Source organism: Electrophorus electricus, unplaced genomic scaffold (genome assembly GCF_041902795.1).
Source record: "Electrophorus electricus isolate QZ-2024a unplaced genomic scaffold, ASM4190279v1 Scaffold36, whole genome shotgun sequence".
Lineage (NCBI taxonomy): Eukaryota > Metazoa > Chordata > Actinopteri > Gymnotiformes > Gymnotidae > Electrophorus > Electrophorus electricus.
In genome coordinates, this window is record NW_027658649.1 from 26,553 (window position 1) to 38,892 (window position 12,340).

Genomic DNA, 12,340 nt, shown 5'->3' on the forward strand with positions numbered 1-12,340 from the left:
AACAGTCCTATTCCAAGCTAGAGAAAAAAGGCACAGGACTCTCACACAGCAGACTCTGAAATGGAGGATCTCTCACATTAAGGTATGGCTATGCAGCCTTGAATTTTTATCTCCAGACATTCTTGTGTGGTTCCTAGATTTTTCCCACATTCCAGTCCTTTTCTCAAGTACACTTTAAATAGAAAATAAAGTAATTAATTGAAGGGAATAGCCGGTGCCATCTTTATTCTGAGCTCAATGTTGCATACAGACGAGGTATTGACCACAGAATGTCTAACAGTCTCAGGTGGGTTCAATATTTCTACATTTTCATCAAGTTACAAAACCATTTTTTTTTTAAAATTGTATCTTTAGGTGGTATCCTGGCCTCAATCCTGGACTTGCCACAGAGGCCATATTTGGTCATTCTCACTTCCTGCTTACTTCTGAAGCCTAATTTGGTCTTTTACAATTCCTGCCATCATATTATTACATTAATAATTTCATTTTATTACCTCACTTGAGTACACCTCTAGCTGGATATTGAACCACTTGGTTGTAATCCTAAATGAATCATGAATGACGCAATCAAAGGATCACTGCTTGAAGCCAAGCAAAAAAGTTAGATTTTTCACATTCACAGACATGAAGAACCAGCAGGACGAATCAAGACTCATGTGAACTGTGTGGGAAAGTAGACTTTTCACATACTGTAGAACAAAACCGCTTTGATGAAGTTGTAAGCAAAGAGCTATTAAGAACATAAGCCTGTGTAAATCCTGATAAGCAATTGTAGTTCAGAAGTGTTTGAATATGTGTATTGTTTGTTTGTATTTTCACAGGCCAAAAACAAGTACTGATTAGCAAGATTTACTACCTCCCAGTACACCATTTCTTTTTACTGCCTGAGTAGATGTTGATGGAAGTCAAAAGGCCAACAGAAGCAACAGCCATCTGGTGGTTGCTTCCAGACTACCAGATCAGCTTGATATTCTCTATTGCCTCTCTCTGGCAGAATACCCACCAGGTCATTCCACATTTGCATAGTTTTGGTGATGCTCTTTGCTTTGGCTTCAGTGTCACTTTGGTGGGCTTCTTTGGGTGGGATGATTCCCCCGCTGAGAGTGTGCGGGCTGTTGTGGAGAGAGGATGTGTCTCCAGAGTCACATCCAGACCCACATATGGCCAGCGCAACCAGAAAAGCACAGGTGAGGAAGGCAAGGCTTCTGAGAGCTACCAGCCAAGCAGGTGTGGACAGAAAAGAGGTGCTCTGTAGCAAAGAGAAAGGAAGCTGATTGCTTGGTATGTAAAAGGACAGAAACCTGGAAGCTGGTGTGGATAGTATGAAACCCACCAAAAATGAAAACAACAGCTTCATTTGGAAAGAAAACAAAACAAAAAAAACAAAAAAAACCCCACAAAATGCAGCAAGAGAGAACAGGTATTTGCTTATCTTAGATAAATCAATGTTTGAAATAATCAATGCTTTAAAAAGCATGGTAGCCAGGAACAAAAAAGTAACCAAAAGTATTCAAGTATCCATTTTTTTATATCAATTTTTATCTCTGACAAAGAAGATGTGGAGGGGAACCTGGGAGCCTGTTGGACAGGGTAATGAACTGGATTGCAGGCTCAAACACTGTATGCACTTATATGCACTTGAAGGACAGTGTTCACTACCAGTTCTGTGTACGCCTTTTTTTCTATCGTCACTTTGTATCAACTGGGAAGGAGCAACTGTCATTCACACCCAACAGGAATGCAGCTAGATGTGATCTTGAGAATTCTTGGCTATAGAATCGCCAAAAACTATCTTAAGCACTTTAGCACCATTCTAAGACAACCATTGACAATAATTACTCACCTTAATGAATTCTTTGTCTGCATCTTGGCTGCATCTGAGCTGGTGGTTGAAAAGCAGGGCCCGCAGCTGTCGGTTCTGGTGCTGGATGTCATACTGCTTAGCTGTCTGACAGGCCCGCACAACTCGTAGGTCTGTTCAAGGTGGCACTTGTACACCTCAATTTCCATCGTAATTGTCCTGTACAACCATTAAAAATTTGACAGAAGTTAAAAAACAGCAGAACGGTTTGTTACAACTGGAAAAAAATAAATAAGAAAATATTGTTTGTTGTTGTACATGAAAGTCAGAGAGCCATGAGGATAAGCCCTCTTGTCCAAAGTTCTGATCAGCAGTTATGACCTCCTAACACTGCAATCAAAATGCACGGGCAAAAGATGCATTACTGAAAAAACACTCTGCAGATCTGGATTTCATGTCACCACAGTCAAAGTTGAAGGCTTTGTTCGGTGAAAAGAAAACAAATATATCAAAGTTGGTGTTATACTCAGTAAGAACTCAGTACAGTAAGAAACTGCAAAATACTCAGAAAACTCTGTGCATGAGTCAGTGGCTCAATAGTCCAACTAAAATCAGCCAGGACCACAGTTTAGTTGGGTTAAACATGAGTCAACTAAATCCTTAGTCAGAGAATGATATTCTGTCTTTGCTGCTTACATGATCAGCTTCTTTCAAATAGCCATGTAAACTTAGTTATTTAGGAATAATATCAAACTACATGTGGGCCATCAGATCCTGTTTGCCCTTGAAGACCCACTCACAATCTTTGCCCAAGTCCAGCACTGGACATGCATTACCTTGCACAGTTTCACAGCTCTGGCACTGCAATCAACAATGCATACGTCTTAACTAAGAAGGCAACAGTTCAAATGGAAAACCTACTTCCTCTCTGGGAGTGAAGGAAGCCAGCTGCTTGATCTTCAGTGTCTGGTTGAGTCTTGGATGCATCAAGCACAGGGACACCAGCTGATACCCCATGGTTGAGGTGCTCCATATATTGTGCAAGGATCGGTTCGTTATAATCACCATTCTGCATTTTTTAACAGCAGCAACAGCATAAAATGGTTCAGGTAAGGGTGCATCATTGGAAGACTTTCACTAAAATATGTCCTCACCATGTCTCAAATACAGCAATACCTCTTAGAAGCCATTGTACTGCACACAGAATGGACAGTCTCAGCAGTTTCTGTGCTCATATGGAACCTCAGTGTTTTGATTACAGAACCAGCAATTCACAATGACATGAACTGGTTTCTTCCCATTGAATAGGGAGTTTATATATATATATATATATATATATATATATATATATATATATATATATTAAAATTGTGAGCAAGGATCTTTCATTTTACAGACTAAAAATGAAAGTGACAAATAAATGTATGTGACAAATAAACCAAACTTGAAACTTTATATAAATAGCTTCATGTTAAATATAGTTTATCAGTCATTAAAAAAAACATTCTATTAATTAAGAATGTTTATGAAAGTTAATTTAAACTAACTAACAATAAATGAACAGTCGAATATTGTAGTTCAAACAGTCCGATAGCTGTAGTAATGGCTTAACTCATTTTGCTTATTTAGAGAGAACGATAAATTTGAAAACCCACAGGTTTGTGAATTTGGGTCTCTAAATCATACAAAAGTAGGTTTTCTATTGCTGAACAGTTAGCTAGCTAACAAACTACCAGCACCTAAACGATCAAAGTTGAAAGCTGAACAATGAAATGGTTCCACAAGGAATGGTTTATAGCCCCGAGTTTGACACTCGCTGACCTCAACTGTTAGCTAGCTAACTAGCGTATCGCTGTGATAAAGCGATACAATCTTTAGCAATGAGGACATGAATAAAGTATCCTTTACAATTTTCACAATATTGTGAAATTTAATTTGCTGGCATTGGAGGTTATTAAATATTCACAATATCAATAATAATTCCTTGGCTCACAGAATCAGACATTACATTTTTGCTGTTATGGCAGCTGTTATAAAGATCATATTTATACAAAACCCTGTTCAGTTAGTGCTAGTATTGAGGAACCATTGCATAACTAATAGCGGTACAGAGACAGAAACATCATGTGTTCAGATGAATAACTGGATGTGTGTGAGACAGTCTGTGAGAGGTTTGCATTTGTGTGTTGCATGACTATGAGTGGGAAAACCATATAAAGGTAAAAACATTACCTCTGCAACAAGGATCTCTTCTATTTGAAGGAAAGGTTTAAGTTAGACACAGTCTCAACAGAGTAAGTTAAATCTGTCTGTGTTAAGACCAGTTGACATATCAGTGGTTTATCACTGATTATGTCTGCCACTGAGATACCACAAATTAAGCTTTCCAGATTCCAAGACATACAGTTGTGCAGTGTGAGCCATACATCAATTTGAAAACTTCAAAAGTCACGTAATGTGTGCATGGCATAAGCGTATTAGCAGGTCCCGAAAACATTTGCTATCAGAAAGGATTTCATCATAGAAAAAAACTACAAATTCTAGACTTGAGAATGTGAGCATCAATCCCACTAACACTCACATACTAAAAGAGCACTCTACCACTTGACCTAGTTCTCCTAGAGTGGGACTTGTTTGCAGATCGGACAAAAGCTGAAGACACAGTGGAATGGCAATTCTCTAGGAGATCATACCAAATCCTGCATCCACCCTAAATATTTCATCTAGCTGTGAAGTCAAAAAAGCTTATTCCTGAAATGACAGGAATAGTTCTTGCAGATTCTGATATGCTATGCAAACACTATAAAATGTGAGCTATGTTAGATCTGGCAGCCATTGGCTCTAACTGTCTCTTTTTATTGAGTTAAGCAATGCTTACAGAATAACTTTCTATGGCTTCAAATACTTCCAAGAATTAAACCTTGCAGAGTTCTGTAGCTAGACACATTGTCTCTGTAGGTTTGACATGTTCATTTGACAAACTAGCTAAAATAGCATCTTTTGGTTTGAATAAATTGCCCCTTAGACCCAGACAAAAAATTGCTCAAAATCTTTCTGCTTATTCATGCAGCAATGACACAGATTTCCAAAGAAAGAGGACGTATGGTTAAAGCTAGAAAAAAATGCCTACTCTGTGCTCAGGCAGAAAATCTGATATTTTAAATATGTCCCTAAAAGGTTTATATTCCTTGGCTCACAGAATCAGACATTACATTTTTGTTGTTATGGCAGATTTCATGGTGTAATAGACAGCACTATGTAACTCACAGCAATAAAGCTCAGTGGACTTTGCAATTGATGATTTCGTCACTGTGTACAACTGCACTGAATTGCTCTTTAACAAAAGCTTCTCCACATTTGCTTTTGAAGTTTAATTCAAAAGTTGGCTGCAGAATAACCATTTGTCAGAGGGAACAATAAGTGTCAACTTTCACCTATGCTCGGTCGAAAAAGTGGCCGTAATCTTGTTGACACCAAGTCTACAATTTCATGGAAAGGTTCCCTTCAGTGCTGCACCAAAAACTGCGAAATGAACGGAGAAAGGCCGATTAGCTCAGTTGGTCAGAGCGTGGTGCTAATAACGCCAAGGTCATGGTTTCGATCCCCATATGGGCCATGTGGGTTTTGTTTGATGAATGACCCCTTGTCAACAAACCACCTGTTTGAACTTGTGTTGCTTATGACATTGCTTGTAAATCACAATCTGCTAAGACATGTTCCAAGTACATGAGAGTGTGTTCTTGATTACAAAACTTTACCCATGGATTTGTGCTTGTTTACAAATCTTGGACAATGCAGAGAAAAGTATGAAATCAGAGGGACTCTGGCATTAGTGTAAGGCTCTCGATCGCTGTGTGAATAGGTCAAAGAAGCAATTCCAGAGGCATGCAGACAACCTGCATCCTCCCCATCAAATTATAGCCAGTTAGGTGTCTGGAAGTGCCAGGGAGTTCAAATCCTTTAGTCTGAAATGTGTTGGGATATGATTATGCCTGCCACTGAGGTCTGACAGCTCCACAGTTGCCTTGTGAAAAGAATACAGTATAGACCGGCACCCACATACATTACTGTACACATCAGAGATCAGCGCAGGAATATCAGTTTGTAAACCCGCCAAATCTGCCCCCACAGGCTCCCTGAGTTCTACTAATCGCTCCAACACCTTGTTTCAACCTCAGTTTCTTTTTTTTTTTGAAGCGCATGAGGCAGCTTCAGCTATTTCCACAGGCAATCATATTAGATGTGCCATCAGTAACCAGACATGTGACTTTATTTTATTCCCCATTCTTCCATAAGAGAGGATTTCACACAGGCCAAATTTTCAGCCGTATGCGCCTGCAGGAATTTCACAACACCAAGTAGTGTAGACTTCAGAAATGTGTTGTCATCTACAAAATGGTAGGTCACAGCCAAGAAGGCATCCACATTAAGAGATGTCCACATATCTGCTGACAAACTCATTGCAGGAATTTTCTGGACCTCAGCTTTGGCCTTCTCTTTCTCTTATTGACATTTGGCCTCAACCATGGCCTTTACAGTCTAAAGGGAAGGAAGAAAATAATTATATATATTTTTAATACTACTCTCATAATGTATCCATGTCACCACACATACCTTCCTAGTTAGGAGAATATAAGTTGAATCCAATTTTGCTACCAAGTCCCTGAAGCTTTTATCCTCAACTATGCTAAATGGCTGTGTGTCTCTAACTATCATGGGGACCAAAGCCTCATCTAGCTCTTCCTTTCTGGTCACTGCTTTGTAAAGATTAGATTATACTTTGTCACCAAAAAATATAGTACTCACCAATGAAATTCACTTTATAATCCAATCCAAACTGCAAATATATATATATATATATATATGTATATACAGTATATACACATTTTATATACATGTGCATAATAACGTTAACACCTTGTGACAACTGATAAATAAGCCAAATGACATTGGCAAGGGTGACAGTAGGAAAAACTCACTGGAATGGTGGAAGGGACTTGGAAGGTGTCAGACTCAAAAGGGAACTCATCCTCCTTCGGTTAACCCTGGATAAACCTGGCCAGAGATGAGTTGGGTAGAGGATGGCTGACAAATTGTAAGCATGAAAGATACACTACAGCATTCCTACACAAAGACATCATAGGAGATAGAAACAGAGCACAGTTCACCTGAATAGAACACCTGGGTAGAAATACAGTAACTCATTATTATAACAGTACAAAGAAATGAAATGTGGATCATCCAGGTGAGGTTCATCTGCTAATCTGCACATAAATATTGTTTGTGACAGTGCAGAATGTTGCAGGTAAATGGAGGGCAAGGTGCTGTCATTTTAAGCATTTTAAGGCAGGTCCAGGAAGGAGAAACCCCAGCAGGTAGGAAGAGTTAGTGGGGAGCACAGATAGCGCAGCACTCCAGAATCATGTACTGGAGCATGGTGTGTCCACTGGGGGGAGGTGGGGTGGTTGGAAGAGCATAAAAGACTGTTGTTACTGCAAAGATTCATTTAGACCTTTCATTTGGACTGTTATTCTTTTTGTAGGGGGCGGGGGGGCATGTATTTAATGAAATAATAACGAAAAATTAATAGATTAATTCATACCAACTCAAATTTGCTGGTAAAGAAATAATTTGTAAGGTAAAAGTTATTTTAAGAGTGATGTTAAGGAATTTTTTAAAATGTTAATTATAATTTCATTAGAATAATTCTAACATCTACGGGATGATCTGAGGGTTAAAGAAAAAAGAGGTGGACCTTATGGGCAATAATGCAAAAGTCATTATTGTAGTACAAGACCCTTTGTTCTAGCTAAGTGATCTGCTGCATCTCAGTTTGAGTCATGTAGAATTCTAAAGACAGAAAGTCTTTATTCTGGCATAAAATAAAACTGAAGGGGGAAACATACTTTGAGTTAGTACCAGTAGTTATTGATTGTACACAAAGTCCAGTATGCATCCAAATGTAATCAAGAGATATCTGTTGGTAGCTGAACATCTCCAACTCGTACAATGCAATGTTTCTTCTTTGTGTCAAATGAACTTAACAATTCAAACATCCATAACTGGCCGTGTTTCTTGCCAACATACTGGTGTTTGGACTTATGGGATTACATGTCTGTTGCCTTCAATAGCTTAGTTGGTAGAGTGGAGGACTGTAGAATTTAAAACTGTTATCCTTAGTCTGTCAGTTAAAATCTGACTCAAAGGAAGTTTGTTTTTTCACATACAAGCTTCTTTTTTAAGTGAGCAAAAAGAGCGTCCCCTGACCAGGAATCAAGCCCAAGTCGCAGTGGTGAAAGTGTTGAATCCTAGCCACTCACCAACCAGCAATAAAGCTCAGATGCTTCTGACAAACATTTGTCAAATTCTGTATTCCTAGTATACTGACGATGTTTGTATGCATACTAGACTTGGTATGCATGAGCATTAGGAGGTCATAAAGAGAGGTATTCATATTTCTTTTTAATCCACATAAAAATTAAGTTTGAAAGAGAATCCTAGCCACTAGCTCACCAGGGATAAAGGTGACAGTTTCCTCTGACATGAACATGACCTACATTCATTGGTAACATTTTGAACGAAACCAGGCAAAAGTATTTAGTCACTAGCTGAAATAGCTCAGCTGGGTGAGTGTTAGATTGAATATCAAAAGACTCCTAGTTCAGTCCTGGGTTTTGGTAGCTGTGCAAGACCAAGCTCCTTATCAAATTGTCCTCTTTTTAAGAATATTTCATAAACTTTTACATTCCTTTCTAAAAACGAATAAGACATTATTGTTTTTACGCTACTGTTAGAAGTCATAGTGTAATAGTGCTCTAGACTTTGAATTCAGTGATCCTACTTAAACTTTAGTGGAATTTGCACTTCCTTATGATATGTTTCCTCACTGCACAGAGAGCCATTTGAACATTGGCTTCTGTATAAACCCTTTTGAAATGTTTTTCATTAGTTGTCTACTGGCCAAACAACTGGACAAAGGAAGGGTAGGCGTCAGCTTGCATGTATGCTTCTGTTGGTATCCTGGTTCACACACTCCCTGTGTTTTCATGGAATGGGGCCTACCTCAGCTTCCTTTGGCTCATGGATGGGCTTTGTCCTACCAAAAAAGGTGATGCAAATAAGTCATCTGCTTACTAAAGTTCTTGAAAATCACACTCTGCGAAGAGGCATTGCATAATGCAAAAAAACCTTCAGAAACAATACACTCTAATGACAGCAACCAACATACTTAATACAGGAGTGACCTCAGGGGTGACCTCATCCAAAGGCCACAACAGGAACAACAGGCTTAAGAAGGGACACATGAAATGACCTCAAAACACAAAAGTGAGCAGGTAAGATGAGTTGATATGTGACTTCATTAATGTGCTTGGTAATTTCATATGGACCGATATACTTGGGACCTAACCTGCGACATGACCCCGGCTTGCGGAAGTCCTGTGTAGAGAGCCACACTCTGTCACCAGGTTGGTATATCGGGTTCTCCCCTCTGTGCCTGTCCGCAATTTCCTTATACATTCAGAGAGCTCATACAATACACTGATCTGTTTCCTCCCATACCCTTTCGCTCCGCTGCATCCACTCATCCACAGCGGGGAAACCAGCTGATATGGAAGTCCATGGGACATTTAAGGTTGATAACCTAAAATACAATAAAAAGGAGTCAAGCCAGTGGATGAACTAGTAAGTGAATTTTGGGCCATTTCTGCCAATAAGAGGAACTTGGACCGGTCTGATGGATTGTTCATATAAAAACAATGTAGGAATTGGCCATTTGACTGTGGATGTAAAACTAATAGCTACCCCGATGTGTTCAATATAGGAAGCCCAAACTCGAGATGTGAATTGACGTCCCCAATATGATATTATGTCCTCTGGGATGCCAAATATACGGAACACCTGGTTAAACAAGGCTTCCACAGTTTGGCAGGCTGTAGGCATACTCGGAAACACAATGAACCACACACCCCTGGAGAATCCATCAACTACAGTGAGGACAGAGAGGTCAGTAACGCAATCTAAGGTGATGTGAGACCAAGGACTTTCTGGTACGGGAAGAAGCATGAGCTTTCCTGTGGGTAGGGTCTTAGGCATCTTGCTTTGACTGCAAATTGAACATGAAGAAACATACTTATAAATATCGCTTGTCATAGCCCTGAACCAGCGAAGAATGAGCCCACTTCAACAGATGGTCACAGCACAAGGTAGGTAATGTTTTCCCGACAGACATTCCATTGGGATGACTGTGTCTTGTATGGCTTGTTTATTCCATCATCTATTTTATATACACTTGTCTATTTAATCATCTATTGTAACTTGGACTTGTCGTATCGTTGTGAAAGTACAGCTCCTACCACGATGTTAGCAGCATCAGCTTCCACGACAAATGGAATGGAAGGATCAGGATGTCGACGTATGCTAGCCGTGGTAAAAGCTTCTTTCAGTTTCCTGAAAGCTTGATCAGCCTCCTGATTCCAAAGTAGCTTGGTCATTGCTCCTTTCAGGAGGGCTGTGAAAGGAGCTGCAATGCTGCTAAAATTCCATATGAAGCATCGGTAAAAGTTTGCAAATCCCAAGAATCTCTGGAGTTTTTTAACTATAATAGTAATGGGCCACTGGAAGATGGCTTTGATCTTCTTATCATCCGTAGTGATTTCACCATGGCTGATCACGTATCCTAGAAAAGTTATAGTTGGAAGGTGGAACTCACATTTCTTTCCCTTTACAAACTCAATAAACTTTTACTCTTTACTACTCAATGCATAAAGCTGTCTGTGTTTGATGTGCTCTCATTTTCCCACCACATCCATTTAGCAGTACTTCTGAATAACCGAAATGGCTTAAAACAGCTGAGGGGATGTTTGAAACTGAGTGATAAGATGTTCAGCAATTTATATATCATAATACAAGTAAATTAAATTGGGCTGAACTGGACAATAGTACCTGGCATGAAAAGTATGTCGTGGAGAGAGTAACAAAAAACTCAACCTCTCACCTCGCGCTCTGAGATGTCTCCGTCACTGTCTGTAGTGTCCTCTAGGATACTGCTGCCCTCACTAAAGTGTGTCACCCTGACCGGGTCAAACATCTCTTGAACATAATAACTACACAATGGAAAATCAGCTTCAAGTGCTGCACTGAGCAAGAGTGCACTGTAAATGGCCAGATATAAATGGCAATGTCAGTAGTAAATTTATATATGCAGTCATGGAACAGGACCTAGCTGTAGAGCACAGCTTTAAGGTGCATATTATGATGTGCTCTTACCAATCATCCTCCTGGCTGTGTCTTGCTCTTTTGGCCAAATGTTTCTCTTCCAAAGCAGACAGACCAGACTTGCTGCATATTACTCCGTGCACTATAAATAAACCACATGTATAATGCCTTGTAAACAATGCAACAAGGGAAATTTGAATTGTGACTACTCTGTTAAAGGGGCGGATAAGGCAACCCACCCAAACCCCCCTGAAAGCTGTTCTGTTATCTCTAATTGCTATGCAATAGTCCTGTGATTTACTCAAAGGCTGGAGAAGTTTCACCTTTCTCTACTTGAATCCTGAAGGCTGTTCGGTTCTGTCGCCCACAATCCATCCTGTGTAATTAAACATTCACATCATAACTCGACCCCGTGCAATAGGGCAAACTCATTCAGATGGGGGAAAGGATTACAGCTTACCTGTACTGCTGCCGCAACTGCGACCATTCCAACAACATTCACATACATTCCAGCAACATCCTATTATAGGACACAGTGGGCTTAAGTACACCCATTTAATAGCATGTTGGACCTTCTTTGGCCTCCAGAACTGCAGCAATTCTTTCTGGCATAGTTTCCACTATGTGCTGAAAATACTCTGCACGAATCTTGGTCCAATCTTCATAGGATATTTTCTCTCAAATTACATGGAGGGAATGACATGTTCTAAACTGCCTGTTATACTCTTACAGCCGCTTTGAAATACAAAGAAAACATATTTATCTTCCACTCCACTCAAGGATGGCCACACTTGGAATTTCCCTTGGCACATTTAAAACATTGTATGAGCCAGATAGCTTCTGTTTTCAACCTTCCAATGCTCTGAGTATTAGTGTTCCATGCATATGAGATGCTTCAACACGTCCATGCATGTTGTAAAGAAACAGAGTGTAAGCAGTATTAATGAAAGTGCATCTCTACCTCAAACTCACCAGTGTAACAATTACAGTTTGTGAAATCTAATTTTAAATGGCGATCAGCCTTCTTAACAAATCTCCAATAACAAATAAGCAGAACTCACCTTGTTAAGTGTTTGTGTTTGTTCGTGTGTGTGTGTGTGTGTGTGTGTGTGTGTGTGTGTGTGTGTGTGTGTGTGTGTGTGTGTGTGTGTGTGTGTGTGTGTAGTTTTAAGCATAGCAAGGCACTTCAGGGTTGCCAGGTGGAGCCTTCCTGAAGACCCTGATACTGAAACAGCATTAAAAGCTGCAATGGCACTGTAGTTGTATTTATCTGCACTAATACAGCTTTGAACTATTGCACTCTTACATACAGTAAGTTTCTGT

General features: G+C 39.7%; 1 non-coding gene across 1 annotated transcript; it reads left to right on the forward strand.

Annotated features, from left to right (window-relative positions):
• The first annotated feature begins 5,343 nt into the window (after window positions 1-5,343).
• On the forward strand, window positions 5,344-5,417 carry trnai-aau (transfer RNA isoleucine (anticodon AAU)). Its single transcript has one exon. It is a non-coding gene; the product is annotated as a tRNA-Ile (tRNA).
• Window positions 5,418-12,340: the final 6,923 nt, after the last annotated feature.